Here is a 6,000-nt window from a genome sequence, read left to right as displayed (position 1 = left end):
TTTTTTTTCCTATCTTAGGTTTTTCTACAATATTCAAGAACTTTTATTACATTTTAATACTTCTATCTTAGGGTTTTCTATATTCTTCTAGAATTTGCATTACACTTTAATATTCCTCCTTGATGCAAATTCGATAACACCAAGTATTGTGCACAGTAGGTCAAATCTTCGTCTCTGTTGGACAATACTTGAGTCAAATTTGTTTAGTTGTCTCTTCATCTCAAATGATGTGATATTTAATGGCTATGTGTTTTGTTCTTTGATGATGGACCTGAATTTCTGTTATTGCTATTGTTGATTTGTTGTCACAATAGATAACAATCGGTTCATCTTGTGGTTCACCCATTTGTTCAAGTATTCTTTGTAGCCATATTACTTGACTTGTGGTTTATATAACTGCTACATAATTTGTTTCTGTTATTGATTGTGCCATGATTACTTGCTTCTTTGATGTCCAAGATAAAATACCTGATCCTAGTGAGAAAACGTATCTTGACGTACTTTTCATGTCGTCCATTGATCTTGCCCAATCCCTATTTATGTAGCCAATCGTCCTTGAGTTATATGGTTTTGTAGAATATACCAAACTCCTTTGTGCCTTGTAGATATCTTGAAAATTTTTTTTCCTACTCCATAATGAATCTGACTTGGCTTTTGCATAAATCTTGATAGAAGACTTGTAGCATACATAATGTTTGGTTGTGTGGCTGTGAGATACATAAGACTTCCAATCAAACTCCTATAACGTGATGCATCTGCCTCTTGTGCTCCATCATCTTTTTGTAGGTTCTTGTTTACCACTAGTGGAGTAACGACATGTTTACAATCATTCATCTTGAACTTCTTTAGTAGAGCTTCAATATATTTCTTGAGAGATAATTATACCTTCCTTTTGTTGTTTCACCTCTATACTGAGGAAATAGTTCATTAAGCCAAGGTTAGTCATCTAAAATTTCTTCGTCGTGTCTTTTTTAAATTATTTCATCATTTTCATATTATTTCTTGTATAAATAAGATCCTCAACATATAAGGAGACAATGAGATGATATTAACCTTGTGTCTTTAATATATAGTGTTGGTTCATGTTTGCTCCTCCTGAATCCTTGATCTATGAAGAATTGATCAATCTTGTTATACCATGCTCGAGTAGGTTGCTTCAGGCTGTATAATGTTCTTTTAAGTCTTAGTACTTTTCCTTCATTACCTTTGTTGACGAAGCCATGTGGTTGTTCAACATAAATCTCTTCTTCGAGCACTCCATTTAGAAAGGCTGATTTGGCATCCAATTGATAGATGTTCCGTCATTTTTCTGCTGCAAGAGCTATTAAAACTCTAATTGTATATAAGTAAGCACCTGGAGTAAATGTATCATTGTAGTTAATTCATGTTTGTTGTGAGTAGCCTTCGCAACCAATCTTACCTTGTGCTTTTGTCTAGTTCCATCAAGATTGAGCTTTGTTTTATATACCCATTTCACTCCAATGATGTCTTTTCCGTCAGGGCAATTTATGAGTTCCCAAGTGTTATTCTTCTCAATCATTTCAATATCTTCTTCTATATCCTTGACCCATACTTCTTGCTTTGATGCTTCTTTATAATTGTTAGGCTTAATCATGCCTATATTGCAAGTTTCATTTATGTCTACCGAAGATTTTACTCTTCTTGGGCTGGATTCAGGTGAAGAATCTTGTTGTTGTGAAGATGAAGAATACATACCTGAATTTTCTGCCTCTTCTTAAGTTTCTTCTTGAGATTGCTGCATTGGAATGAAAATTTTGCTTTTAACAACTTTTTCTTCTTCCAATTTCCAAGAAGCATTTTCATTAACCTCGACATCTCGACTAATGATGAGCCTTTTTTGTAGGTTGTAGACTTGATAGCCTTTTGACTGTGTGTTATATCCTCGTATAGTCTTGTCTTCAAGCTTGTGCCTTCTTTGATCAAGAACGTGTATGTAGCGAATAGGCCCAAATACTCATAGATGTTTAGCTGATGGCTTTCTTCCTCTCCAAGCTTCAATAGGAGTCTTGTCTTGGACTGTCTTAGTTGGACCTCTGTTTAGAATGTATACTACAGTGTAGTGTGCTTCAGCCTAAAAAATGTTAGGCATACTTTCTCTTTTAGCATTGATCTTGCCATCTCCATAACTATGTGATTCTTTCTCTCTAACACATCATTTTGTTGTGGAGTATATGTGACTGTAAGTTGTCGCTCTATGCCTTCATCTTCGCAGAATTTGTCAAACTCACGAGATGTGTACTCCTTGTTATGATCACTTCTAAATACTTTTATTTGTTTTCCACTTTGCTTCTCAACAAGGGCCTTGAATTTCTTAAATACTCCGAAGACTTCTGACTTTGCCTTTAAAAAATAGACCCATGTCATTCTAGAGAAGTCATCAATGAAGAGGATGAAATACCTGTTGTTGTGATGTGAAGGTGCCCTCATTAATCCACAAACATTAGTATGAATCAACTCTAATAAGTCTTTTGCCCTTCATGTTTTGTTTGTCGAGAATGGTAATCAGTTTTGTTTGCAGAGGAGACATCCTTTTCATGATTCACTATTCTCCTTCAAGCATGGAAAATCTCTCATCATGTTTTTCTATAATATATAAGCTTTAAGGCATGTATGTTGAAGTGGTCAAACCTCCTATGCCAAAGCCATGAGTCATCAACTTCTACCTTCATGGCAACATTAGTTCCAGGTTTGAAGCTTATAGGAAAGCTTCTATTTCTCTTCTACATTTTTACTTCATCAATTCCTATCCTTCTATTGTCATAAATTTTACACATATCTTTCTCAAAGTCAAGAGAATATCCATTCTTCATTTGGCCAATACTTGAATAATTTTCTTTAAGATTTGGAACTAGTAAAATGTCCTTGATGAATTTTGTACCTTTCTTTGTCTCCACCATGACAGTTAGTTCCCTTGCCTCGAGACTCCATTTGAAGAGAATATTCATTCTCCATCATTTAGCCAATACTTAAAAGATTTTCTTTAAGATTTAGAACTAGTAAAACGTCCTTAATGAATTTCGTACCTTTATTTGTCTCCACCATGACAGCTCCTTTGCCTCAAGACTCCATTATGGTGTCATTTCCTTGTTGAACTTTGACATTGACAGATTTATCAATGTCTTTAAAGATGCTTTGGTCTTTTGGTATGTGTTTTTTGCATCCACTATCCAAGTACCAACTTCCTTCTCCAATAAGAGATTTTTGATTGACATATAATAAGAGTTTCTCTTGATTATGTTCTTTGGAAAAAATTTCTTAATGCTTATTTTTATTACGACAATACTTCTCTTTCGTGACCAAATTTCTTGCAGTTCTGACATTGAGGTTTTCCATGATGCCAACAATTTTTTTTCCAAGTGACTTATCTTTTTACAAATGCCACATGTAGGGTATTTTCCTTGACGATCATAGAGAAACTTCTAGAATTTTCTTTATTTCTATAAATTTCTCCTATACTTTTATTTCCTTCATATTTTTTATTTTGAGACCGTAATTTCAATTTTGATTGAAATCCATTTTCAACCGAGTTTTCTTCATGCTTTTTCAATCTTTGTTCATAAGCTTCAAGTCAATTAGTTGTGTTACTGGCAATGTGACTAAATCTTTTGTTTGCTCAATCGCGGTTGCGATTACATCATATTTTTAGAGAATAAAAATTAAAAATAGATATTGAAGTTTAACATTGTGTACTTCATCACTTCCTTGAAACTCCTTTTGTATTATGTTTCAAGCTTGCTTTGCACTTGTGGCACCAATTATCTTTGGAAAAATTGTCATCAACAGCTTATTGAAGATCAAATAAAGCCTTATAATATTTCTGCTTGTTTTCCTTCAACTCCTTCTTATAAGTTGCAGTAAGAGTGGAAGTGTTTTATGGAATAGTAAATCCCTCCTCTATGATGTCCCATAAATCATGAAAGCAAAAGAATGTCTTCATTTTAATACTCCAAAAATCAAAATTTTCTTCTATGAAAATAGGTATTGGAATTGATGATGTTTGATTGGTAGTAGCCATGAGTTGAGAAATATTTTGGAAGTAGTATAGAATGGAGTTATAGTTTTGTTTGAAGTAGTTGAAAATTTTATCTACACCCAGTAGATGATGAACGTAGCTTTGGTACCACTATTAGTATTTTGAGATTGTGAAAAGAATAATTGATGGTGTAGAGAAAATGTAGAGATAACTAGAATGTAGATAAAATGTAGAAATAATGGAATATGAAAGTAGTAGTTGAAAAAAGTGTTGCAGTTGTTTTTAATTTTGATAGATGTTTTCTTGCATCAAATGGTAGAGTAAACATGTCAACCACAACTTATATAGAATGTCCTAGTTTTTATCTATGTAAAATGTTCTTGATATTTTCTTTCTATCTTAAGTTTTTCTCCATTATTCTAGAAGTTTTATTACATTTTAATACTTTTATCTTAGGGTTTTTATATTCTTCTAGAATTTACATTACACTTTAATAGTTTCTTATACACCATTGTGAATTCACCTTTACACTACAGTTATTAAAGAACCAACGGGAAATTAAAAATCAAATATAAATTAACATTAAAACATGAAATATTCTCGTCATATTGACTTGTATCATTGAATGAAGAGTTGTTAATGACAGAGGAATAAGTTATGGCTAAAGGTTCACACACTACATATACATTTCAAACAAACATAATACAACAAATAAAACCAGTAAATATTCATCACACAGGAGACGTAAAATCTTCAAAAATCACAATTTTACAAGCAAATTGATTATAAGGCCCCATTGACTCCGTAATTGCATCTAAACATTAGAGCATGCTCTCAGTTGTAGTTTAAAGATCTAGCAACTAATTAATTAAGGCTTCAACTTGTCACGACTAGTTGGCATATTTGAATTTAAGAGTCTTACGTGATAATGGATGCCACCAAAACATGTTACACATCCATAACCATGCACTACAATGTATATTTTCAACACCTAATTTTGTTCGGATAAATAAAATTCATCACATAAATTATTAAATAAATAAAAGAATAAAGAAAAAATATAAAAAAATATAATTTATTTTACTATTTGCACCACAAATTAACTTTTTACCCCTTATCCCAGTAGGCTAGCTAATCCAACACATTTTTACTTCTTCAGCACCTTTTTTTTTTCTTTTCACACCTCACTTTCCACATCACCCACCACATCATATTTCACATCATCTATTCTTTCCACCTCCTTTTTATATTAATTTTTTTATACTAACTTTTCTAATTCCACTTACTTTTTTAAATTATATTTTATCTACCATCTTCCCCACTAACCTTTTCTATTATTTCTTTCATCTATTTTCTCCATCTACTTTTCCGCCACATTTTTATATTAATTTCTCACACTAATTTTTATTTATTCCATACACTTTTCTAAATTATGTTTTATCCACCACCTTCTTTACCAACGTTTTTTATTATTTCCTTCATCTATTTTCTCCATCTACTTTTCGATCTCACTTTTATATTAAATTCTCGCGCTAACTTTTATTTATTCCATTCACTTTTCTAAATTATATTTTACCCACCACCCTATCCACCAATCTTATTTTATTATTTCCTTCATTATTTTCATGAATAATGCAGAATTTTTGTTCAAAGGTTACCTTGAGTCCTTTGTCACAAAGTTGGCTTATGCTGAGTAGATTGTGCTTCAATTCTTCTACCAACAGTACTTCTTTTATCATTAAGATGTCTGTACTTCTAATGTCTCCTATTCCAAGGATCTTTTCCTTGTTGTTGTCACCATATGTACCAAAGTCATGTTTCTTTTTCTGGAAGTTTGTAAATTTCTTTTTATCATCGGTCATGTGTCTTGAATATCCACTGTCAAGATTTTGAATATATCTGCAAAATAAAAAGAACAAGTTATTTAGGTACTCAACAATTTTGTATGGGTCTTTGGCAATATATTGTAAAAATTTTGAATTATTTTATAACCCAAGTAAATCTCC

This window comes from Vigna radiata, chromosome 5 (genome assembly GCF_000741045.1).
Source record: "Vigna radiata var. radiata cultivar VC1973A chromosome 5, Vradiata_ver6, whole genome shotgun sequence".
Lineage (NCBI taxonomy): Eukaryota > Viridiplantae > Streptophyta > Magnoliopsida > Fabales > Fabaceae > Vigna > Vigna radiata.
The sequence above is the reverse complement of the archived record's forward strand: the minus strand, read 5'-3'. Positions refer to the sequence as shown.